The following is a 27,020-nucleotide window of genomic DNA, read 5'->3' as shown; positions in this document are numbered from 1 at the left end:
TCGAACAGGAATGCCTTTGCCGATGTGCCGATCCGCGTAACGGCGTCGGTTGAGTGGCTGCTGGTTTCGTGGTTTACGACGTGCATCGGCAAACGTCTTAACATTTTACGTATCGCTGTAACGGAGCATGTTCTAAGTAAAAAAAACTAAACTCTGATATACTTCCTATAATCAGACAGTTACTCCTGGAGCTATATTCCACCGCTCAAGGATATTGCGCTTGTGTACGCCTCGAAGCTTTGGCAGCGCTGCAAATGACTTGTGAAATGGAGGATAGGCACAAGATACGCGTACCTGGTGGGGAGCAGATGTGAAGCGAATTGCAGCACATGGCCTGCGCGATCTTCAGCGAGCCGTGGGAGCTGCGTATTGCAGGACGTTATTCTGGGTTCCACGTCATATCCGCCGAGCGGTAATCACGGCATCTTTATTCGGTATCAAACCATTTAATTTTGGGAGTTTCGGATTCAGTGTGTTCATACTTCAAACATATATACTCACGCGCGGGCAATCTATGCAATCTTCAACAAGGGCATTGCGCGGCCCACACATAGATTGCATTAGGTCTTTACGTAAGAAGAGGCTGAAGATTCAGTTCGAAAAAGAAATATGGAAAAATCCTGTTATATGACGAATCAAAGTTGCGTCAACTAAAGTTGCCTTTACGTCAGAGGGACAACTGTCACTAAACCTGAAGCAAAGAACCAGATGCATCTACCGAATATAATTACATAGTACTAATTAAATTTCTAAATATTAACTTTAAAGGGTGTGCATAATGCGTGATTTTTTACTGATAAAACTCAGTGGATTACGCCCACTTCCCGAAGCGGGCGCAATCTGTTGGCGAGTTGTAGAGCGCCCGCTTCAGCTCCAGGTTGTTCTGGTTTCGATTCACTGCCCAGCTGGGCACCCACTTGTTCAAATGTACCCTGATCTGGCGCTCGTATTTCTCCGGGGTGATACGCATGGGAAGGAAGCCTGTGCCCAAAATTCCCGTCGAAACACTCGTGAGCCCAAAACAGGAGGTTTGGGTTCACGAGGGGCTATTGAGGTGGCGGTGCCTTCGGATTGGAATCAACCACCCCTCTATAAGCATTGAGGTCCCATAATGGCCTAGCACTAGGCCAGGAGCACGCCTTTCCTTATTTTACCGGTACTTACCCGACGGCAACACTTGCCTCCTATAGCTGCGGCGGATGCTCTTCAACATAGCCGTCTGTGGTTGTACGAGGCGAGACATGTCCCATGGCTTGGTGCTCAGCTTCTTCTGGGGTTCACATCTCAAAAAAAGGGCCAATAGACATTTAATGTGAGAGGCATGGTCTACGGGTGCCTCTTGTCCATCCACCGACGGGATTCTTGAAAAGCATCCGCCGCAACTGTGGGGGGGGGAGGGGGGGCGGCAACCAACGGGTAAAATAGGTACAAGCACGCTCCCAACTTGGTCCACGGCAATTATGGGACCTCAACGGTAGGAAAGGGGTGTTTTCCCGCGACTACAAGGCATCCCAATCTCAACGGGTGCACCTTGGATGCCCCATGGGAAATTTTCGCCATACGAGCGGTGTAAAACCTCCTTTTATCTGTGTTTGCTTGTGCCCACAGGTTTCCACGGCATTTGCTTCGCGCGGTCTCCTTTCGCAGAGCGATTCACCCCCTGAAGAAAGCCGAATGGCGGGCAGCGAGTAGTTAACCGATAGGGGGACAAGCTATTGGCGGATAACAGGTGGGTTCCGGCTGTAGCATTGCTTTGAACCCACAACCTCCCACAGCCGAGGTGAACACTCACCCATTTTTGTTAAATCCAGTACACAACCACAAGAACTGCAATGTCTTGGTAGATGGTACACCTTCTGAGAAGTTATCAAGAAGGATACCTCAGCCCTGCTAGCCATCTACACATTACCACATGAAAGCAGCAGCTTATAAACACCAGCAGCACTACATGAGACAAATATATAGTTGCCACGTGTCACGAAGCCTTCACTTTAAGAGGAGGAAATAACTTTATTGTGTGCCCTGCTAGTCGGTAGGGATGGCCAAGGAACCCGCCTAGGTAACGGCCAAGCGTTCCTGGGTCCTGGCGGCATCCTCGGCCCTCTGAACGGCCCAGAGGTGATCCTCGAGGGCGGGGCTAAGCAGTGCGGCCTCCCAGCGCGTGCGAAGGCTGCTGCTTGAGGCCGCGTTCCCGTTATTGTTATCTATCCCTCGACATTAACAAAATATATGCTCCACAGTGGCTCTGTATTCACAGTTATTGCACTTATTCGTTTGATATATATATCCAGACATATTGTTACGGAGAGAAAGTATCTGTAATCACAATAGGTACACTTACAAGGGTCAATGTAGCTCAATGACCAGGGTAATACTATCAATCGATCTTCGAGACACTTCAATCTTCTCTTCACCTGCCAACATCATGTTCTACACAGCGGCACAAACTCGTATGTGACAATATGATGTGTGAGAGCACATCATTCGGATACGTTCTAGTTTGTAACTGCCGCGACGCGACAGACCGCCTTTTGTCAATTTTGAGCGAGGTCGCGGGAATATGTCCCTCTGTAAGCTATAGTGTTTTGCGATGTCATTATATCTGGTCATTCTGTCCTCCCACTCATCTACCTCGCCTTCACGTCCGGAGAGTGCCGGGACGTCACTTGCCACCGCGCCTCGGTCCATAAGCCCTCGAGCCGCGTCGTTTGCCGCCTCATTGCTGCTGTCCTCTGCGAGGGCGTCAGCGGGTGTCCATGTTACGTATATCTTTATTTTGCACTCTTGACCTCCTGCAAGAAGAATCCATAGTGCCTCCGGGGAGATTCGGCTGTTGGCAAAGTTTCTCACTACCGCCTGAGAGTCGCTATCACGGTTGCATTAATCTAAGCTAATGCGAACGCTATGGCCACTTCTTCCGCTGTATCGTTAGTTGCGGTGCGTATCCTCGCGCACGTCTTACAGTGTTTCTCATTATCGATTACGACTGCCGTAAACCACCTTCTGTGATTGCATCGAGCCGCGTCTACGGAGACTGCGTCCTTGTCACAGCCGAATTTCTTGTGTATCTCCTTCACTCTGTTCTCTCATCGGTCCTTATTGTGTTCTGGGTGCATGTTCTTTGGTATGGGGGGTATTACTATTGTTTGCCTCGTCGCTCATGGGATGGCCACCTTGACATCGTGCTGTCTGTGGTAGCTTATGGGTAGCCTCTCTAGGATGTGTCTGCCGGCTCTAGACTTAGAGAGGCGTTCGTATTGTGTGGTACATATTGCGCTTCAATGAGCTCGTCTGTCGTGTTGTGTAGGTCTAATTGTAGTAACGTGTCCGTGATGGTGCTGATCGGTAGCCCTATGTCTAGTTCGTATGTTTTCCCATTGAGGCATTCTAGTAGAGCGGCAAGTTGGGCTAGTTGGTGGAAGTTCATGTTGCCATGCGGTGGTTAGTGGGCTATAAGCACACGGACAACATAAGTGTAGGCATATCTGCGCGCATCTTGTCTACTTGCACTACTATCTTCCGCGTGCCTATAGCGCAGTAATCCTCGTATTACAAGAGGCATTCTTGTTTTATCTTTTCCGCGACCTGGCATTTCAAATACGGTGCCACGTATACTATTCTGCTTGTGACGAAGACCTGTATTAACTTGATAGTGTTTTCCTCTCTCATCCCGCTGTGTTTGTTGGCTATCCTTTTGAGTAGCCTCGTGATTTGCGCTACAGTTCCCTGCAGTCGTCTGAGGGTTTCTCCGCTGTTGCCCTTGGTTCAATGAGTAGCCCAAATACACTGATCCCCTTGACCATTGGAATGGGTATCACATCGGCTGTCTTTAACTGTATCTCCTTTGTATAAGTGAGAGAGTCTCTATAGTTGCCTGGTTTGCGACCTCTGCGAGTTAGTCTATACAGCAACAATGGCAATTTCTCTGCCGAGCAGGTTAGCTCTGTCCCTTCTATATATCGTTCGACAGCTTCGACCGCTGTTTGGCGCGTTTGTTCTATTTGGCCGTCACTTCCATGTCTCACCTATAGGGTGTAGCCATCTGCGTATAAGGTATGGTTCAATCCCTCGATTACTTGTAGCCTGGCGGGCAGCCCGGTTAGCGCCAGATTAAATGGCGTCGGTGATAATACCGAGCCCTGTGGCGTACCTGCGCTGCCTATGTCGATCTTGAAGCAAAAAGCAACAACTTGCAGAAGTCTGGTGGGAACTGGCGGAAAACAATACATCTAATTTGAACATGGACGTGTTGAAAAATATCTCTACATTCATTCATGTCATTTTTTATCCCACTCAAGGCCTGCTCTTTATATTGAGTGATACGAAAACAAAAAAGCGGCGTTAATTCTGGCTGAAAATTTAAGTACCATCCTTGTAATCAAATTATTTTTCCCAGAAACTGGTTGGAACCCAGTGAGTGTGATCGTTAAAGAACAGCACAACAAACTCAACCAAAAAAGATGCCTAAACAGACATTTGTTTAATTTACACAAAGGTTCTATGGGCATTTTTGCTTTTGTGGTTGCCTGGTGTGATTTTGCAAGCTGGAAAGATTTTTCAGGTAACACAGGGTAATATAAAAATTATGGGGAAATCGGTGGGGAAATCGCTCATCAGAATGTGCAAGTCGTATGTGGCTACTATCCATCGGTCAAGCTGGTGCAAGGCAAAGTCAGTCCAAACCACGTAGGAAGGCCAGACAGGATCACATGAGCAGGAGTGCGCACACATCGAGCCCTGTCGTGCGGGAAGCAAATGATGCGCCATCGCTGCGCAAGATTGTGAAAAAGGAGCGGGAGCCGCAAGAAAGGGATCATACACGACATTTCATTCCCAATGACGCCGCTGCTGCTAAACGCAATGAAGCACATTTTGCGCCAAATTATATCTCAAATAGTCTATTTTACCTTCAAGTGCATTTCTCGACTGCGACGAAAATCAAGAACCATTCCTCTCTGTGAAAATGGATGACCAGCGAAGCTGTGTAGCACACGACAAAGAGGTGACACCGACTTTTGAACAAAGCTTTGGGCATATGGAGTGTCTTTATGGGTTGTCATCGCGGTACACAAACACACTCATTTTTTCTATTCGCCTTCATTTCTGTTCAACCTTCATTATACGCATTCGTTACACGAATTTTTGTTTCTTATTTTGCGATATATTAAGGCAAAGTATTTGAAACCGATATCACCACACCGACTAGCAGTGATGAGAGTGATCTAAACAAAGGAAAGACGCTTGATTCTCCAACCAATGAGGGAGCACAACGAAGCGTCGTCAGGGTAGAGGGAGTGGGAAGTCAAAAATGATAGGGAAAAAATTACGGATGTGGTCTCATAGACCCCTATTCGCGATAGACCCGCCGTGGTTGCTCAGTGGCTATGGTGTTGGGCTGCTGAGCACGAGGTCGCGGGATCGAATCCCGGCCACGGCGGCCGCATTTCGATTGGGGCGAAATGCGAAAACACCCGTGTGCTTAATTTAGGTGCACGTTAAAGAACCCCAGGTGGTGAAAATTTCCGGAGTCCTCCACTACGGCGTGCCTCATAATCAGAAAGTGGTTTTGGCACGTAAAACCCCAAATATTATTATTATTATTATTATTATTCGCGATAGGTGGCACTCCTTAGCAAAGCCACCAGCCTTGTAGTGCGCGCTCACAGGGTGTCTATTCCAGTGGAATTAAAAACTGCAGGAGGCCAAACTCCTGCCACGGACCCACCTTCCCGGTGGGTTCGCGGCAGGTCCGCGGCAGGGGTCCGCGGGAACTGCATGCCAGTCTCTGTGGCCGCTTGAATGCCTTGGCGTCTGCAAGTGCTGATCACTATGGAGCGTTCGTACGCCAAGGATGGGTGGCACAGAGAAGGTGTTCCAGAGTCTTGGGGTCCCAGCACCTCTTGCAGGCAGATGACGTGTCGCGGCCCTTGGCGTACAGCCGGGCCGCAGTCCAGGTGCAGCCAGTCCGCAAGTGCAGGAGCATGGAACGGTCTCTTCTGGAGCGACCATTCTCTGGAAGCGGCTTCGGGGCCCTGCCACTTGCTACTTTCTTGTCCGGGTGAATGGAGGAGAGCAGGCACCGTAGCCGATATCTTGTGTAGTACGAAGCAGCTACCACTCTGGTGACCGAGACTACATCATGGTGGGTAGCTTTGGCATAGGCATCCACCTCCTCGTTGCCGGTTACTCCGACATGTGAGGGCAGCCAGTGGAATGGTATTGAGATTCCAGTGGTGGCTAGAGCCGTTAACAAGGCAAGCAGCAGCGCTCCTGTAAGTGCTGCCCGCCGTGGGTTGACGAGGGCCTGGAGTACTGGGTGGGGGGTTTCTGTAAGAGCCCACCTAGTGGACTGTTCATTCGACCGCTGCTGATAGGCTAGGGCCTCTCGTCTCCTCTCTCGTGCGGCTGCATCCAATCGGCAGCGGTTGAAATGGACCGTCCACTAGGTGGACTTTAACAGAATACCACTGGCTTAAAGTCGCACACCACCGCCACCGGCTGCTGGGAAGGCCGATCAGGAAGAAGGTTGGCAGCCATGTGCAGCCCCACGAGCTCAGATGCAGTAGAACTCGCTGTAAACGGGAGCCGGCACTGTCTGTGACAGGCGAGAGCTGGGTCTGTGCACGCCACTGCTGCCGACCCGCTCAGGAGGACTGAACCATCCGTGAACACCAGGAGGTGTCCTTCCAACTGCTCCTGGAGTTTGCAGGCTGCCGCCTGCTGCAGGGCTATGGCCGATGCACTCCGCTTTGTTATCCCGTTGAGAGAGAGATGCATGTCCGGGAAGTCTGTGATGAGGAGGAGGAAGAGCCACTGCCACAGGTAGGTGGGGAACTGTCTCCTAATAGAGGCGGCGCAGGCTGCCCATACATGAAGCGGAATGGAAACTGAATGAAGAAACTTGTACTGGTAACGTTCTTCACGCCAAGAAGGCATAGACAAAGCGCCAGGGGCTGCCAGTGATACCGCGCATATCTAAGGCCTTCATGACCACGTGCGGCAGGCTGTCAAAGGTGCTATGCACGTCAAGGAGCACGAGAAGGCCCACGTCACCGCTATTCTTTGCATCCTCCAGTGTGACCAGGACGTCAGCAGTGCAGCGGTGGCGCCGGAAGCTGGTTTACTGCTCCGGGAAGTAGTGAACCTACTGGCAATCCATTCCATGCGTGCCAGGACAATCATCTCCACCGCCTAACAGACGGCGGAGGTGAGAGACACTGGCCTGTAAGAGGAGGGTGGGGCTGCAGGTTTCCGTGGCTTAAGGATTGACGCCACCACCGCGGCGAACAAGCTGTCCGGGAGAGTCCGAGTTCTCCACATGGTGTTGAAGTACTCCAGGAGATGATCTTGCACTGCATCTTGCAGGTTCCGAAGCATCTGGAGCGTAATTCTATTGGCTCCTGGAGCGCTCCGTCGCTTGCTTTGTCCTAGGGCGGCCGTCAGCTTAAGCACCCAGATGGGCTCGCAGCAGAGTATCAGTCTGATCGATCACCCATTCCGGGGGATGAAAAGTGGGGGGCGACGCCGAGGCCCAGTAGCTGGCGGAGGCAGAACCCGCTGTACCAGGAGCCGAGCGGTAAACAGGTCAGACAGAAACTCCACCAGAGAAGATGCGGAGATGCCCACGGAAATAGCTGCTAAGAGCACGTGGCCTGCACACGAGGTCCTATCAGCAAGGTCCTGAGTAGCCGCCAGGCACAGGCTCCATCCGGCGCTCTGTTGATGGTGGCACAGATGCCCTGCCTGCTTTGGCGTTTGCGTTGCTGGGACTGTCATCTGCAGGCGGCTTCGATGCGACAGTGTTCCATCCAGTGCTCCACCAGATTGGTTCGCCATGCTCTACGTTCAGCCCTGTGCCTGGCAGCTTGTAGCTGGAGATGGTGAATGTCTGGAGCTGATTGGCCCTCCTGAGCAGTGGACCAGACTGGCTGCTCGGCCGCTGTCCGCCCCAAGCTGCTGGAAGTCCCCGGTACTCGTGTCGTGCTGTCACAGCTTACGGAAGGCACTCCAATCGACAGTGGCGCACGCCAGCGTCCTAGCGCTCTTTCCCCTAAACGGGGCTAGCATGATAGGTAAGTGATCGGGCCCCCAGGTGTCCGGCTGCGGTGTGTAAGTGTATCGGCAGCCCTCAGTCGACAAGCTCACATTAATTGTTGTGCTGACGGCGAGGGCTGTGCGGCGAACGAAAGTGGGAGCCTTGGTGTGGAGAACCTTAAAGCCCAGCTTGTTAACAACGCCCACAACGCTGCTACCATGCCCGCTGCAGCAGCGACTGCTCCACATGGCGTGGTGGGGACTGATGTCTCCGCAGAGGACGAAGTCTCGCCCAAACGTCGGGCTAGCTGCAGCAGGAACGTGGGATGCCAGGGCCGGCACGCTGGAATATACACGCGGGCCATGGTGATGTCAATGCCTCAAAGACGCACACCAACAGCACATCATTCGAGTGGTCCTCCCGTCAGGTCCGCCACGTCGACCTCAGCTTGCAGCACGCCCGCCCGCATGTATACCGCACAGCGGGGAAGTCCCTGTGGATGTTCTTTCTTGCAACATTGAGTCGCCGTGTAGGGTCGCAGCGTGAACGAAGTGCGGCTGCTGTAGTCCACATAGCAAGGTAGACGTAAATCATCTGCAGCTGCGTATAACTCTTGCAAAGCAAGTACGTCGTAGTTGCTATGCAGGAGGTGCAAGGAGAGGTCTGCTTGTCGCCGCCGCAACGAGCGAGCTTTCCACTGAAGCACGCTCGGCCTGCGGCGGGCGTTCCCAGCTGGGGCGTTAGCCATGGTGGCTCTGCTGAGGAGGCTGCCTACTGGCCTGAAGGCAGATTGAGAGCAACTTGTTGTCGGCTGGCAGCAGGTCAGCAACAGCCCGCCGAAGGGGCCTTAGGCTGGTGGCCTCCGAGTGCTGCTGAGAAGTGTGGCTGGACGGCGCCATGACAGTTGCGGCAGGGGGTGCGCCTGCTGCCTTTAGGGGGGCCGGCATGCACCCCAGCTTCTCTTTACCACGCCGGGTTCCTTTCGCCGAGGTGTTTTTGGCGGAGCCGGTGGCCACAGCTCCATTGCTGGGGCGCGCCGCCGTCTCCAGTGCATGGGCCCCCGAAGTGATAGAAGAGGCTTGCGTCTTGGTGGAGGCACACATAGCTTCACACAAAGGCAACAGGAAAAGGAGAACACGGGCAGGGGCCTCCGAGCGGCGAAGCACAAAGTTAGAGTGCGACTGCTCCGCTTGACCGTATTCACCGGCACGACCGAGGTCACTGCGGCCAACAGGGCCTCGTCGGAGAAGTCACCGTGGAAAGCAAGGAGACCAGCAGTGACAGCGATACCGGAGAGCTCGGTCGTAGCCAGCAGGAAGGTAGCCACGCGGGTATTGCGGCGTCAACTGCCACAATGTTCTTTTTAGTATTGCCCCGCACCTCCTTGACTCCAGGCAGCGCAGAGAGCGCTTGCGCGATGGTGACGCGAGATATTCGGCGAAACGAAGCTACCTAAGATGCCGGCTTGAAGAGGGCCATGCCAGCGTCGCTGGGTGCAGGCGTGCCAGCCCCTGTGCTCCCAGCAGCAGCAGAAACAGCTGGTAGGCGGGAACCAGTGTCGGCAGCAGGCATCGTTGCAGCAACGGGTACCGAGAGGTGTGCAGCAGGAGCCACACCAGCGGCGATCCTTTCTCGTGCCGATGCAAGCAGGCGGGGTTCTTGCTTGCGTGAGATCACATTTGCGAATACATTTTCACCGCGGAGCTCCGTGGCACGTGGGCTGCTCTGGTTCTGCGTTGTATTGGCCGTGCCGTCGTTGGCATGTTCTACAGAGTCAGCCGCCGGCATCACGGCATATTCGTAGGCAGGCGTAACTAGATGGGGCAATGATTCGTCAGAACCTATCGCCGCTAGCTTTCGCTGAGCCTCGTCATCGCTTCAGGACCCGCTCGTGCGCGAGCGCTTGCGCGAGGTCGAGGCGCCCATCGCGTCGTTGTCCTCGTCCGAATCCGGGAGTGGAACGCACGATAGCTCGCTGGCTTCCACATCTGGGGACGCACCAACCGTAGCTCACACGATAGCGGTGGAAGCTACGGAGTTCGGCAAAAGAACGGGAGTGTTCGGCGTCTCACGCGGTGCGAGAAGCGACGCAGCTGCAGGCTGTATCAGCGAGGTAGTGCCTACACCGGCGTCCGCGGCCGCGTTGTGAGAGTTGACACGGTTTGCCTCCGGTGCAGGTGGGCACTAGGTCACAGCTGGAGTCTCTCGTGCCCCGTTCTCGTAAGTCGCCGACACTACCTGAGCAGACTGCGGCATCGCCCACGTAATCGCGTCGGCAGCGAGGGATCCGCGTGAACGCTTGGGCCAGTTGGCGGCCGCGCAAAGCCGTCATGCCTGCTCCTGGCGTTGAAGGGTCTCCTCGCATGTGGCAGCCATGTGCCGAGGAGCCCGCGGGCACGCAACGCTCTCCGAGCGGTCGTGCTGCGATGAACGCGTAGCTGATCGCCGTGTTCCTTTCGCAGTTGATACCGTGGGGCGGACGCGTCCAGCTCCATCGCTGTGGCCGAAGGTAACGCTAAGCGCTAGCCTCAGTCGAAGTTGAAAACAGCAGTCCACGTGTGGACGAACGCGTTCCACCAGTTGGCAGTTCGAAGAGTGCGGTAAAAACACCGCTCACAGAGAGGGGCACGCGACTGGCGTCGCGTAGAGAGGGAACGAGACGTGAAACAGAAGAGCGCGTTCCGCCGTAACCTCTTTCAACAGTGGTTCAGACAATACTCCGGCTTGCAGTGGGGCAGTGCCGTCAGCGCCCTCGCCGAGGGAGGGGCAGTATGGGAAGCCCGGCATTATGAGCGGCAGCAGAGCCACCTGCAGAATAATAATAATAATAATATTTGGGATTTTACGTGCCAAAACCACTTTCTGATTATGAGGCACGCCGTAGTGGAGGACTCCGGAAATTTTGACCACCTGGGGTTCTTTAACGTGCACCTAAATCTAAGCACACGGGTGTTTTCGCATTTCGCCCCCATCGAAATGCGGCCGCCGTGGCCGGGATTCGATCCCGCGACCTCGTGCTCAGCAGCCCAACACCATAGCCACTGAGCAACCACGGCGGGCACCTGCAGAAGAAGACAACGGTGACGAACACACGAGCAGTGGCACGAACGCGTTCGCACGCTGAAGCCGAGGGGCGCCAACGAGCCAGCTGTGGAAGAGGACGACGACAAATGCAAGAGCAGGGGCACCACCCATTCCTGATTATTATAGTTTTTGTTCGCATACATGAAAATTATACGGAGCCCTAGTCATCAAGAACTTCACAGTAAAAGTGCGTAAGCACTCCTTTCAGTGGGAAATGCTGCTGGTAAAACATTTAAAGAACTGAAATTATTCTTTCCGGTCGCCACCGGTGCTTGAACACTTCGACAAAGACCCTAATACCAAAGCCATACTGTGGCAAGCAGCGTAGAGATGGTAATTAGTGCTTGTTCAGAGAAAAGGCGTACTAGAAAGGGTCATTGCTTACGCTAGCATGCCGCTATCGAAACCAAAAGCGGTATGTTCTACGACACAAAAGGGTTACTTACTATTATTTTAGCTATTGCAAAATTTAGCCCTCACTTACATGGCAGACCCTTCGAAATGGTGAGCGACGACCACACAATGCATTGGCTGGCCAACTTAGTGTATCCGCCCGTCCACCTTGCACGGCGAAGCCTCAAACTGCAATAATTCGACGGAAACACTATGAAGTCCGGACACAAACATTACGATTACGACTGCCTGTCTCGCATTCCCATCGATCCGCCACCGCAAGACGAACACGACGATGACACGTTCGAGGAGAGAATACGCGCAAATGACTTCATCAAAAAGCAAATAGCGGATGCGGAGCTAAAGAGCCTTGTCGCTTATTTTTAGAGCAAGACTCACTTTGTCCCGAGGGAGTTTCGTGGAGTAATGTCGTTTTCGTGACAGAACACCATCCTCTGAAACAATTTCTCCCCACGCCCAGCAAGCCGCCATCTCGTTGCGCCTTCTACAAAGCGCCAAGACGTGCTGTGTGCAGTGCTCTTCATGATGACCCAAGTGCGGGACACCTTAGCTTCTCTTGTAAGCTTGCTTAGACGCGGAAATATTTGCAGCGCCAAAACCCGTGACGTTTCCCATTACGTCCAGGCATGTCGAGACTATAAGCCACGTAGGACACCACCATCCAGCCCAGCTGGATACCTACAGCCAATCGAGCCTCCTTGGTGACTCTTAGAATAAATCGTGCAAGGTTTACTGAGGTACGAAACAAAGAAACATTCCTTGTAGAACCGACTTGAAGCATTGTAGACATCTAAAATAAAGAACGTCTAAAAAGAGTAAGACATATCAGTATGACATTTAATATTCGCTGTGGTCAGTACACGGTCAGTGCGGCAGAGATAACTGTGGTCAATTCTTTTCGTTGTGCTACAGCCCAGTGAGATTGGCCGAGCACTTTTAGGACTGAGAGAGGTCCAGGCCGATCAATTTTATGTTCTTGGTCTCGCTCCCGTCTACATGCGTAGCATCTCTGGAGCAATCGAGCCAAATATATTTCGCCTGTGCGAATGTTCTTGATTTCGAACAAGGATTGAATAGTCTCCCCTCGTCGATTCATACACGATTAAGCCATGCACTATACGATGCTGTGAAGAATTTTTTACGTTGGAATATTGAGCCTCCACAGAGAGAGAACATTAAAATACAGCGTTCTGAAGGATGCCGCTATGAAATAGCTATGGTTGCTATGCATTTAATACATGTACGTTAACGAAATTATTAGGAAGATAACGTCAGATCATCAATTTCCAGTTTTTCAATAGGAATGCCTAGTTTCTGAGCAAATTAAACAGGAATTTGTTAGAATAGTAGCTCGGGCTTGTTGGTTTTCCATCCTGCTAAACAGCGCAAAATGTAGACAAGAGACGAGACAAGAAGACACCACAAGCGCTTGTGGTGTCTTCTTGTCTCGTCTCTTGTCTACATATTGTTCTGTTAAGAGCAGGAATTTTTTGCTTCGGTGCAATCGTTGGTGAGTCTGAACTTCCTTGCATAACTTCAAAACAGCGTGTGGCGTCACAGTGTTTCGATTTCTGACAAATACAACATGACATGCGCATCTGGTGAAATGGTGTTCCCTATATTTATTGTTATAGGGCTCCAGATAACTGGAGGCAGTTTTTACTCAGTTACAACTTCATCAGTAGTTCGGACGTCCAATTGCCACACACTCATGTCAAATAACATAAGCCTGATTTTATCAACAAACAGGCTTCGCGCTAATATCGTATTTCACGTTGTTTAGAAAAAGAAGTTTCGATATTCGGATCTATATACCGCGGTCGTTTACGTCGAATCTTATATTCAATTCAAAAAGTTTATTATTCGAACAGCCTGAAGAATATACTATATAAACACACTGGCAGCAGTAACACAATAATAAATTTTATTCAAATAATTATTGAGTTATTAAAAGGCCACCTCAGTGGCTATGGGGTTGGGCTGCTGAGCACGAGGTCGCGGGATTGAATCCCGGCCTCGGCAGCCGCATTTCGATGGAGGCGAAATGCGAAAAACACCCGTCTACTTAGATTTAAGTGTACGTTAAAGAACCCTAGGTTGTCAAAATTTCCGGAGTCCTCCACTACGGCGTGCCTCATAATGAGAAAGTGGTTTTGGCACGTAAAATTCCATAATTTAATTCAAAGGCCACATCTTCACTAGACATTATACCGGAGTTGTGGCCTTTGACCGATCAGCGTGATTACCGCTAGCTTTTCTCCATGCAAACAGTTGTACATACGTTTGTGAATCTGGTTTCCTTTTAGTGGTAAATCTCCCCACCATTTCCGACAAGAAAGCACTCGTTGCTCCTCAATAAGATCTGCCACAGCTACAGCAGCAGCTGCAAGTCTTAGGAATAATTATTCCCAACCAGCAGCAGCAGCTCCAGCCTTCACCCTAACGCACAAGCATATAACCTCCGTAATCGCCTCTATAAACTCTATAATAACCTCTAAAATAACTAGCAAATAGATATAACTTGCAGATACAGAAATAAAAGTGTTTGTAATTATGCAGAAAAATCAATTTTTGTGAATTTATGACTGCACTATGAATGCTCGACCCTACGTCTTTTCCGTTTACCACTATCGCACCGCACCAGCCTTGCGCGGTACGTACGGTGGAAGGCATCTACACATGTATATCTTTCCGCAATAATTTCTACAACTTCCATTTAATACTGCGTACGCACTACAGCCTAGATGTTTTGTTAGTGTTTAATTTTATTTTTACAGCGAAGCTGTCTCCCCTCCAAGCAAAGTTTCGTGTAGTAAGCAAGAAACTCCCCATAAGTGGGCCGATACCCGGAGATAGTGCGATACCAGCTTCACCCTCGGTGGTGGTGAAGCAGGCGTTAAGCACTCCCCTACTTCGGCCGACCCCGAAAATAGTGCAATGCAGGGCCGACTCGAGGCGTAGGTGAAGCAAGCGTTAAGCCCTCCCCATACGTGGGCCGATCCCGTAGATAGTGCAATGCCGCGCTGACCCGGGGCGTAGGTTAAGAACTCCCCATGCTTATGCCGATCCCGAAGATAGTGCAATGCCGGGCCGACCCGCCGCGTAGGTGAAACAAGCGTAAGCACAGCCCATGCGTGGGTCGATACCGAGGATAGTGCAATGCCGGGCCTACCCGCGGCTAGGTGAAGCAGGCGTTAAGCACTCCCCATACTTATGCCGATCCAGATTATAGTACAATGCTGGGCCGACACGCGGCGCAGGTGAAGCAGCCATTAATTTAGCACTCCCCATACTTATGCCGATCCCGAAGATAGTCCAATGCCAGGTCGACCCGCGGCGTAGGTGAAGCAGCCGTCAGGGAGTCTCCATACTTATGCCGATCCCGAAGATAATACAATGCCAGGTTGACCCACGGCGTAGGTGAAGCAAGCGTAAGCAATCCCCATACGTGCGTCGATCCGGAAGATAGTGCAATGGCGGCCCGTCCCTCGAGGCAGGTGAAGCAAGTGTAGTCACTCCCCGTACGTGGGCCGATCCCGAAGATAGTGCAATGCCGTGCAAAACGATAAGCATTTCATATATAAATACTACAAAGAAGATTACTCTTCCTGTGAATGTGTTAAATTCTTGATATGTGCCCTCTTAATAATCATAAGGATAGTCAAATGCTGTTGCTTATTCCTGTGATGATTTCGCTTACTTTTGTTTTAAGAGGAACATTTCGAGAGGAACGACTAACCAATACCAAAATGGTATGGCACATACTACGCAAGCTAGGAATGAATTAACACAATATACACGGGGATAAGAGAAAGTTAACGAGGAAATTTCGTAGTAAACTCCTAGTACCAAATATAACCAAGAGCATGCATTCTGGTTACAACGAGGGCAGACGCATGAGTAGGGCAGGGAAAACGGTCGAAAGCTAAAGGTCAGACGACAGAGCAACCTTCGCATAAGCGGCTGAATGCCCACACAGCAATAGCTACGTGACAGTTGTCGAAAATGACACACAGAAACCCCTTACAAGCGTGTCAGTTAATACCAAACATTCCCAGACAGCAGATGAGGTAGCCATTGCACTAGCATTGCCTTAGACATATTTAGTGATTCTCAGGCGACCATTAGAACTCATGCTAATTTATGCTACCTCTCCTGAGGCGTGGCACATCATCAGAGTGAAAGAAGCAAAACTCCCCAACGTAGATATACAAGAGCTATATATGCAAGCTATGCAAGTCTGCTGGAGCCTCCCTTCAACACATCATGTAAGGATTCAAAATATGATGAGATAAAATTGCAATCTCCCCAGAAAATCTGCGGGCGGGGTGGTTGGCCACGCTCCCCAGGTGAGAACTCGAAAACAATCTTTGGGCAGTTTAATTTAATTATGGGGTTTTACGTGCCAAAACCACTTTCTGATTATGAGGCACGCCGTAGTGGAGGACTCCGGAAATTTAGACCACCTGGGGTTCTATAACGTGCACCTAAATCTAAGTACACGGGTGTTTTCGCATTTCGCCTCCATCGAAATGCGGCCACCGTGGCCTGGATTCGATCCCACGACCTCGTGCTCAGCAGCCTAACACCATAGCCACTGAGCAACCACGGCGGGTACTTTGGGCAGTCCTGCGCGCCATGGAGGCCGTAGGGAAACCAGAGCCCGGAGTAGCCATCTAGGTGGCCACGGGCCCGGGCCTCCCAATCGCCGGATTCCATAAAAGTTATCTCACTCACTCACAATCACGTGTCACTCAATAAGAATGCCTTGGTTTTTTAGGGAAATTAGCCAGGAATTTCATGTTTCGATGCATCATTTGAGGAGTATGAATTTCCTTGAATTACTTCAAAACAGCGTGTGGCGCCGCACTGTTTCTATTTCTAAGAAATAAAACATCGTACGCGCTTCTGGGGAAATGCTCTTCCCTTAACTTATTTTTACAGTGCCACGCATAACTGAAACCAGTTTTTACTCACTTACAACCTCATCAGTTGTTCTGGCGTCCAATTCTCGGGTGTATTACACACTCATGTCGAATAACATAAATGAGCCTCTTTTAATCAACTGACGGGCTTCACACAAATATTGCATATCCCGTTGTTTAGACAAAATAAAGAATTCAATATTCTCTTGTTTTACGGAGCTCTTTTACGTCAAATATTCTATTCAAATAAAGAATTCCATTACTCGAACATGAAGGAAGAGTAAACTATAAACCCACATGGGGAGCATTATTTCAATATTCAGTTGAACATGTTTCGAATCATGATTACTCTTGGAGCAGCTTTGTGATTTTGTAATATACCTACCACCGTACTTAAAGTACGCTTCAATATACGAGCTCCAAGCCAAGCTTTCTAAAACCGACTTATGCACGAAACAGACGGGCTAGATTGAGCACTGTTATTGTAAGACCCTCAATATTCGCCGCGTGTTATTTTCAGAGCTGCCGAGCTTGAACACGAACATAAACCGACGACGACGTCCGTGTAAGGAACGAAACGGACGGACAGAAAAACATAGCTTAGAGCTCTGTTGATTTCTCGGAAGACTTTCTTCTCAATAACCTTGTCAGCTCTGTGTAGCCCAGGTAATAGATATCTACTTCTACTTCAAGATGCCGGCTACAAGACCAGAAATCTAGTCCCCCCGGGATATCTAGGATCCTAGCATCTGCACTACTGTATCTTGCATTCCGAACATTTAATGGATGATCGCAAACGATGAAGCACAGGCACCAAACAAGCTTTGTTCCGCGCATGTGGAGGACTTGTCTACAAACATTATGACCCGAATACTTACTTCTTCGAAAGCGTTCGAAAATTCATGTGTCTAATCTTTCAGCGTAATGGCTTCCGTGTTCGCAGACGAGCTCGTGCCAGGCAGAAAGGGTTTCGCGTGCTTGCTTATCTGCGTCACCATCGACGACACAAGTTAGGGGGTACTTTACGGTAGAATCAATAACCTCGGCGCTAATGAAAAAAAGAAAACGTATGGTTATTAACATCGTATGTCCCATTTGTGCACGCCATCGTTGTCTCGGTACACACTCGTCAGCATCCTTTTTCAAGGTGGTTTATTTTGGCCTGGCTCGCTCTCTGTAATCAACACATACGATCAGGCGACGTCTGTGATGATTTGTATGTCTGATGTACGTCCCTGTCGGCGACGATGAAGCGTAAAATCTAAATCATCCAAGAGCGTATCATACAGATACTGCAGCAGTTCAATCGAAACAAAAGGTTCGCAGTAACACGGCGACACCCCTTCAGTAGCGCCGTGGCTATGGTACTGTTGTGCCCGTACAACCAGCCCGGATTCCGAATCTACAAGATGCAGAATTTATCCGGCGAACGAACTTTCGACAAACCCGGTGCTGCACCGCAAGACACAGCGCCCTAACACTTCCTTGACAAGTCAAGATGCTGCACCGCCGAGCAATGGCGTCCGGTGGAGGAGCAGCCCGTGCAACAAACGGGCTGCTCCTCTAGCCGTTTGTTGCAACAAACGTGCAACAAACGGCTAGACAGCCCGGCGCCGTATTTCCTTTCCCCTGGAGGTCACCGCGCGCGACAAACTTGAAGCGGGTGGCCAGCGCAGTCACTGGTTGGACCTCTCAGACGACAGTCGAGTGCTGGCTTTGTATTGGGTCATTTGAGTGACAATCGTTTCTCGGGTATTTATAAGCCCCAATGCTGCCCCCTGGAGAACCGTATCCACCGAACCACCGTGAGCCGAGTGCCGCTCTCGAGTGGAGTGAGATGTGTTACGCGTTGGAGTCTCGCCGGACGTCGCCGTGTGGGAACAGTCGCGTTTGCTGTGAGCTCTCGGCCCCCGTGCCGATCCGATCTTGTCCTGTATAATGACGTGTATATGGTGTAAAAAGCCCCTTTTGTTATTCTCACCGACGCCTGACTCGGAATCTTCGCTACCGACTAGAGAGCAGGCAACGCTCTGTCACGAAACGGGTGAGGAGCGTACGGGACCACCTCAAAGTCACAACAGTGGATGGCAGCTACGGGATTGACCGACATCGGCTACCTCGGCGCGGTGAGTGCCTGAAGTTTACCTCAAACACCAGACTTTCTCTAACACAGGTTATAGTAGCTTAGGGAAGGATTTGGTGTTGCATTGGGTTAACCTTGTGGGTTTCAAGCCTAGTGAGAGTGTTTTGAAAACCAGGTGATGCTCAGGGGGTAAACAGGGCAGTGTGTGAAATACATGCGGATGTCTTACTAGTAGCGTTATAGTAGCGTACCGCAGGTATATTCATAAACGGTGAACAGCAGGAGGACAGTGCGAACGATGGAGAAGTACAAGGTCAAAGAACTCCAAATTTGTGAGGAGCTGGGGTTCGAGTTGGGCTCAACAAAAAAATTACCGACGATTACGTTACTTCCTAATGCGAAATTTGAGCGCAGCAAATAAGCTGTTTCACCTTTTGGATAGATTGAGGCAAAGAAATCGAGCAACACATGTATGCGCTATCACATAATTTTTTTTTATTTTTCACACGTATTCCTTTAACAAAGACTCCACTAACAGTTCTTGACAGTCATGAAGGAAGCTTTGTGGTCGGAGAAATAGACTGATATATGTTCGACTTGGTACACCAATGCTTGATTCTCAAAGACGAGATCTATACAAGTGCCTCGCGAGGTTGTCACAGCCGTGGGGGAAGCAGAGGCTAAGCGCCGCCGCCGAGAAGACCCTGCCGTTCGCGCCGCCGAAGCGGAGGCTCATCGCCGCCGTCGAGAGCAACCAGCAGTAAGCGAGGCTGAAGCAGAAGCTCATCGCCGCCGCCGAGAAGACCCTGCAGTTCGCGCCGCCGAAGCGGAGGCTCATCGCCGCCGTCGAGAGCAACCAGCAGTAAGCGGAAGCGGAGGTGGGCGGCGTGTACAACCAGCGGCAAACGATGGGGGTAGAAGCGCGCGCAGCAAGCGGACAACACGATAAAGGGAGGAGGGAAGAGATAGCAGCGACTGACTGATGCCGCTGACGGCGATAGTGAGTCAACCCCAGCTATCCGCCACACAAGAACAGGGGGGGGGACCCTTTCCTCCTCTTTCTGCATGGCGGCGACGGTGTTCTATGCAGTCACGTTATCTTGACTCTCTAGCGGCGTCAGCGGCATCCAGCGGTATCAGTCGGTCGCTGCTAGCGCTGGGGGGATGAAAGGGGGGCGGAGCTGGTTACGAGGCCGACGACGACGCCGACGACGACGCCGACGACGACGACGACGCGAAACCCAGGAACGGACGCCAAAGAGCTGCGCTCTAAAAGAAAGAATGCGATCCTTGAGGTCATGAGGACTGGGGACGTAACGGCTGAGGAAGCCGAACCTAGGCCTGGGCGGATATCAGTGAACGTCGGGAGCGGCAGGCAGAAAAGGAACGTCGCGAGGAGGAAAAGGAGGAAAGGAAAGAGAAGGAACGTCGTGAGCACGAGCTTAAAATGAAAGTTTGAGACCCCGAAAAGCTCGCCGGCGCCTAGTCTCACTTCTAACGGTCCAAGAATACGCGATCAACTTCCACCCTTTGTCGTCGGAGAGGATATGGCCAAATACCTCGTGAAATTTGAGCACGGGTGCGAACGGAATGGCATTGAGCGATCCCTCTGGGCACAGAATCTGTTAGCCTTGCTTCCTGTAATAACTTGCTTCCTGTAATAACTAAGTAATAACTTGCTTATCGAAAGAGGCGTTTAGAGCTACAGTGATGTTAAGGAAGCGCTACTGCGGAAGTATAAATTGTCGCCCGAAGCTTTCCGGCACAGGTTCCGGTATGCAAAAAAGGGCAGGGAGTCGAATGTTGACTTCGCCTTTCGTCTAAAAGCCGACCTGGTGGAATGGCTGAAGGGCGAAGAGGTTTACGACAACCGCGATAATATCGTCGAATGCATTTCGTTGGAGCAGTTCTACCGTTGCATTGATGAGGATGTCAGGCTCTGGCTACAAGATAGGCTAAAGGAGGTTAAGCTAAACAAGGCAGCAGAGTTACTGGAAGAGTATTACACCCGCCGCAGCTTCCACAGCAAGGCAGAGCGCGTAGAAAAAGCAGATAGGAAAGATGGGTTTTCTGGGAAGCCTGACGAACGGAACCAAATCACGCGTCGCGAGTTTCGCAAAGGCGAGTCCCTTACCGAAGAAACTGTACGGGAAGGACAGAATGCATCTCAGAATGCTAACGATGTTCTCAAGCAGCGAAACGATACGACGCGTTCTTTTGAAAAACGGAAGCCGTTAACCTGCTAAAATTGCAAAAAGCAAAGGCACATCGCGGCAAACTGCCCAGACGAAATTGCTTTTGCAACAATACACGAAACTAACAAAAACATACGACTATTGGAGCCACATATGCAGGAAATCAAGGTAAACGGCATGAAGTGCAGAGCACTTCGGGACCCTGCAGCAACTATGGACGTTGTCCAGCCGTCTATCATCTCCTCGAGGGATTTTACTGGAGAATGCGCTTGGATACGGCAAATGGCCGTGCAGCAGCGTGTCTCTTTGCCGATCGCAACGGTTATCACTGAAGGAGGGTTTCGGAAACTTAATACAGAAGCCGCTGTGTCTGCCGCCCTCCCGGAGCACTTTCCCTACGACTTCTCAAACAGCTCGGAGCAGCTGCTGAAGGATCAGGGCAAATCATTCTTTGGCGACGGGGCGTACATGGCCCTCAGGCGATCCAAAGAGCGCCAGCTGTCGAAGGAACTTGACTTTGCGTCGGTGAGCGAAAAGCTGTATGGCACACGGACCGATCAAGGTAACTTGAGTGGCGAGCAGGCACGGGAGAGGCAGAGCTCGGAGGCTGGCATGGGCGAGCGGGTCCTGGCAGTGACTGGGAGTGACACATGCAGTGCTAGCCGCGATATGGGCACGACGCCGCAATTAGGCAACGCGGGCTCCAAACTCGCTCCGGTTTCCGCTAGTTGGCAGGCGCTGGCTGCAGTTGAAAGGGAAGCTCTGATTCGCGAGCGACAGAAAAGCTGTTCATTAGCCGATGAGGAAGGGGCCGAAATCCTGACGACAGCTGATATGAAGGTATGTGGTTTAGAGCTAATGCTGGAAGAGCTGACGTTGTACGCGCGTTTAAGGGCCGCCCAAAAGGAGGATTTAAAGGGAATCGTTTCAGAGTTTAGAGAGGTTTTTTTGAACTGCCCCGGAAGGACCAACGAGCACGACATCGAGTTAACATCTGAGCAACGGATCCGCAGTAAGCTGTACCGTTGTTCACCCGTGCAGAAAAAAATCCTGACTGAGGAGATTTAGCGCATGCGTGACTTGGGGGTTATAGTACCAAGTCAGAGCGACTACACACCAACCTTGATACTAGTCCAGGCTGCTGGAAAAGATCCGAGGCCATGTGTGAATTATCGGCGCCTTAAAGCGATAACCCGAGATCAGACATATCCGATACCGAACCTGGACCAAACGGTAGAGACGGTGTCGAAGTCAAATTATATATCTACCCTGGACCTCGTGCGAGGCTACTGGCAAGTTCCCCTTACGGAACGGGCTAACCGCTGCGCCGCAGTCGTTTCCCCGCTTGGAACACTCTGCCCACTCATGTTGAGCTTCGGCCTCAAAAACGTGCCGTATTGTTTGTGTAGCCTGATGGACAGAGTGCTTCATGGTTTAGGCGAGTTCGCATTGCCGTACCTCGATGATGTGGCCATATTTTCGGACACTTGAAAATCACATCTGGAGCACTTGCGAGTCGTGCTGAGCAGGTTGAAAGAGACAGGCCTTACTGTGAAACCAGCTAAATGTCACCTAGGTTGCGGTGAAGTGACTTACTTGGGCCATGTGGTGGGGCGCGGCAGGCGTAGACCTTCTAACATCAAGGTAGCCGCTATTGTGAACTATCCGCGGACTAGCACGATGACGGATATAGGGCTCTTTTAGGTTTAGCTGGGTATTACCAACACTATGTGAGAGACTACTCTGACCTTGCCAGTCGGCTAACCGACGCGCTTCGGAAGTCCGAGCCCGTTAAGGTGACGTGGGACTCGAAGAAAGAAAATGCGTTAGAAAAGCTGAAACAGGCATTGATCCATAAGCTGGTTTGACGGCACCAGGTTTTTCGAAAAGTTTCACCATTCAATGTGACGCGATTGATCGCGGCATGGGAGTGGTGACATGCCAGGAAGATGCTAGTGGTTATGAACGACCAATTTTGTATTTAAGTCGCAAACTAAGTTGTAGAGAAGAAGCATACAGTACGTCTGAGAAAGAGTGCATCTACGTTGTGTGGGCCGTTCAGAAGCTGGCTTGTTATGACTCCCTTTCTAAGTTTGTGCAGGAAACGGACCATTGCCCTCTAACTTGGTTAAGTAGCATGTCGTCTAAAAGCGGCCGTTTGCCGAGATGGAGCATGACCCTCCAGCAGCACAGCCTCACTGTCCGTTATAAGAAGAGAAGGTTGAACGCGAACGCAGATGCTCTAAGTCGTGTATTCTAGGCCTCGCTTCTTTCAGTGACCTACTCGTTACTTACCTTCTCCTGCTTCGCAACGACCTGACATCTTCGCAGGGAGATCGGGGAAAAATGAATGACCTGATTTGCTTCCTCAATAGTATGTTTTCGGCCCAAGTGATTTCAAGGGAACCAGTCTATTTTTCGTTATTACTACGGATTGATAATTGTTCCTGATATTTTGGTGTGTTGTTAATTTGAAAATAGTTGTTTGAGCCTTCAGCACCAGATCGTACACCTGCCTCTTGTTGCAGCGGCACCAAAAAGGGGGTTAGAAATTTAGTCAGGTGGATTTGGATTATGGCCTTGTCTGGTGCTTAACGGGAGACAGAGGGCACTTGCTCGTGCTGGGTGTTGCCTCTTGCCGGTCGGTTTTTCAAGCTGCAGAACCACCAACCATGACCAGTGGCGAGAAGCAAGGGCATCGGAACGACCCGAGCGGAGCTGGCCGAGGTGCCTTGGCGACAACGCTGTGAGCAGAGCTCCTGTGCCGGCGAGTGGGACCTGGGCACGTGAAGTTACCTGGCGTCCAGACAGTGGACGTGAACTTGGACGAGCCTGATGAACATGCGCGCATGGCATCCGAGCCACGTGGGGGCAGCTCGTCTTCACGGCGCCTTATCTGACGGCGGGGATGCTGTTGTGCCCGTAGAATCAGACCGGATTCCGAATCTACAAGATGCAGAATTTATCCGGCGAACGCCCTTTAGACAAACCCGGTGCTGTGCCGTAAGGCAGAGCGCCCTAACGCTCTCTTGACAAGTCAAGATGCTGCGCCGCCAGGCAACAGCGTCCAGTGGAGGAGCATCGGCGAGCGACATGTCCAAACGTGCAACAAATGGCTAGACAGCCCAGCGCCGTATTTGCTTTCCCCTGGAGGTCACCGCACGCGGCAAACTTGAAGCGGGTGGCCAGCGTGGTCGCTGGTTGGACCTCTCGGACGACCGTCGAGTGCTGGCTTTGTATTTGGCCGCTTTAGTGACAATCGTTTCTGGGGTATTTATAAGCCACAATGCTGCCCCCTGGAGAACCGGATCCACCAAACCACCGGGAGAGCCGAGTGCCGCTCTCGAGTGGAGTGAGATGTATTACGCGTTGGAGGCTTGCCGGACGTCGCCGTGCGGGAACAGTCACGTTCGCTGTTAGCTCTCGGCCCCCATGCCGATCCGATCTTGTCCTGTATAATGACGTGTATATGGTGTAAAAAGCCCCTTTTGTTATTCTCACCGACGCCTGACTCGGAATCTTCGCTACGGATGAGAGTGAACACTCTGTCACGAAACGGGTGACGAGCGCTACAGGACCACCTCAAAGTTGCAACAGCACTTTGCACCTGAAAACAAGGTCGACGGTTTGCATCACAGCCGTGAATGCGGCATTACACAAGAAGTGCTAATACAGACAGCCGCTTACCTAGGTACAAGTGCACGTTAAGGAACACCAGCTGGTCGAAATTATTTTAGAACCTCCCCCCCCCATGGCATGCCTAGCAAAGCGCGTCTGTTCCTTCGGGAAGTCAACTGCATAATTGAATTTATTATCAGGACTTCCACTGGGAGGGCCGTTAGAATTGTGCGGAGTCTTCGTTGAAAATCTCATCCAGCCCACGGCCCTCGTTGGAACGCTGGCTGGGTGTTCCGTTGTTTCGCTAATGCACTGCAGGGTTTATAAAACGGGTCGTTCATAAGCCATCGGTTCGTAGTCTTCAAGCCGGTCCTGAGCGCCTTTTCACGGACACTGTTTGTCACAGGGCGCGTCCATAGTCAATCCTGCGCACCTGCTGCAGACGTAAAATTGTGACACCTGGTACGTTCATTTCTCATTGTTAGAAGCAGTTCTTTTCAAGGAATTTCTGGTGAGCGACTAATCCGGCAGTTACAGCGCCGGCTAGACTGCCCTGAAACTACAATGTAAGCTTTCTCGTGCCGTGGCCGAAATCTAACAACTTAGTTCATTTAACCAATTTTCAGCACCCATAGGTGACAGAATAAACCAGAATATGGTTGTTTATGTTGGCACTCTGCCTTGTGATTTTCGTCATTTGGTCATCCCACAATGGGGGCTCGGACAATGGACTTATAGCACCGCGATGGCCGACCCAGGAAGCCCTCGGTACTCCTAAAAAAGCAGGTGCGACAGCTGCAGGTCAAACAAGTACCTATCGAGAACAAGTAGCGACTTATTTACCACCATTGCGACGCCTTAGACGCAAGCCTTAGACGCAAGCCTGTCTAAGACTTGCGTCGTCACTAACGCTACTCTTAAATGTGGACTGTGGTAAAAACAAAAAAAGGCTCTTTAACATACCTCCCTGTAGCCTTCCATTATATATAATGTCGCGTGACGTGAATGACGTCACGCGACATTGAAAGCACCAAGCGACGTTGCTTATTTAGCAAGGTTACAGCCCTATGACACTTCATGAACCGCCGATGTGTAGAAAATGCACAGGAGCGAATGCTTTTGGCGCATGGTGTCATGATATGGAAAGATATGATATGGAGATCGCCTGTGACTGGCTGTGGTGAAGGACACAGCGAAGAGCAGCTCGTGCCAATCCCTGCTAATCGCCATTTTGGTCGCACCTGCACTGTATATGTAAGTATACATTGTAAATAGCCTTCTGTCCGTGGTTCACGTAATATTCTATTCGTGAGCGAAATGCCCGCTTGTGGAGTACTTGCACTATGTCATGCCTTGTAATAGAGACGCGCCAACGTCGCCATACGCATTGCCGAAGCAATCATCGGAACTATTCGTTCGGTGTGGTGCATAATGCTGTGTATGGTAGCCATTTAGCCGCTGAACTGCTCGCGCTAATTCTGATTCGTATATACTGCTCAGCGCTATAAGAACATGCAGTCTTCTCAACACAGACCGCTGAAACCGTTTTTTTTTTTTATTCTTGAGGCAGTTCCCATGTACCCTATCTCTCACTCTTACGCATTTTTAAGTGGTTTCATTCGACACGTCAGCCAAAAATCTTGCATACGATAGCTCATGCCATTTAATGTGAATTTTCTCGGGTAGCACAAACTTCTTAACAGACCTTTCATATTCATACCTGTTCCGTTCCCACATATAGCTATAGAAACCAAATAACAACTATCGTCTCAAGCCTAAAGCGGGCTAAGTTGGCACCATATGTAGTCTAAACCTATTTTTTTATACAGAAATTTGCCTACGATTCACTTGGCCTAAACTTTGCAACGTCCGCTTTTGAAACATATAATTGCTATTACAGTGGCTGGAAAATGGTAAATCAACGTCACAGCCACTTAAAAAATAAACATTTTTATGGCGGCATTATACAAATAAAAGAAGTCATACGCTGCGGCTTCGCGACCTTAGATTTGGCAAAATTAGATGTAGGTATTGATCGTACAGTCCTTTCGGTATTGGACTGCCTTTAATCCTGCAGAAGCCCCATATGCGGTAACCGGGTATAGGCGTACATTGACATCCAGGCTTGCATCCGCTGCCCGTGTAAGGGTTATTGCACTGAAACAAACATAAACAGCGGACGTCAGTGATTCCTTCGGCTGTCAGTTACGGAGACAACAGCATTCTGCAACAGAGAAATGTGTCAGTTTAATTTCGTTTGGCTGCTTTTTACTTAAGCAAATGTCTTCAGCCACTCTGGAGAACGGGATAAGAAGGCAATGATTATAGGGAAATTTGCTACGAAGGAGAGGTGTGGTCACAATAAAATGTAATAAATTAAAGTTGAAATCTGACAAAAATATTGCTCACATTATTCAGAAGATAATTTTTGCTGTCTGAAAGCAAAGAAAGATCGGCGCGGAATAGACAAATAATTTGACTTATTCTTGTGTTTGCTATGCACGATTTTCCTTCTGCATGACACAGAAATGCATGTTGTGGAATTACCTACGTTTGTGTTCAACTATTGCGCTGTCAGGCTCTTCCTGTCTAAGTAGGCTCTATTTATTTAGTTAATATGTATAGTGATATTGAAGCTATTGTTCACCGCTGTTTAGCCAAAGATC

This window comes from Dermacentor variabilis, chromosome 11 (assembly GCF_050947875.1).
Source record: "Dermacentor variabilis isolate Ectoservices chromosome 11, ASM5094787v1, whole genome shotgun sequence".
NCBI lineage: Eukaryota > Metazoa > Arthropoda > Arachnida > Ixodida > Ixodidae > Dermacentor > Dermacentor variabilis.
This window is presented reverse-complemented; position numbering follows the sequence as displayed.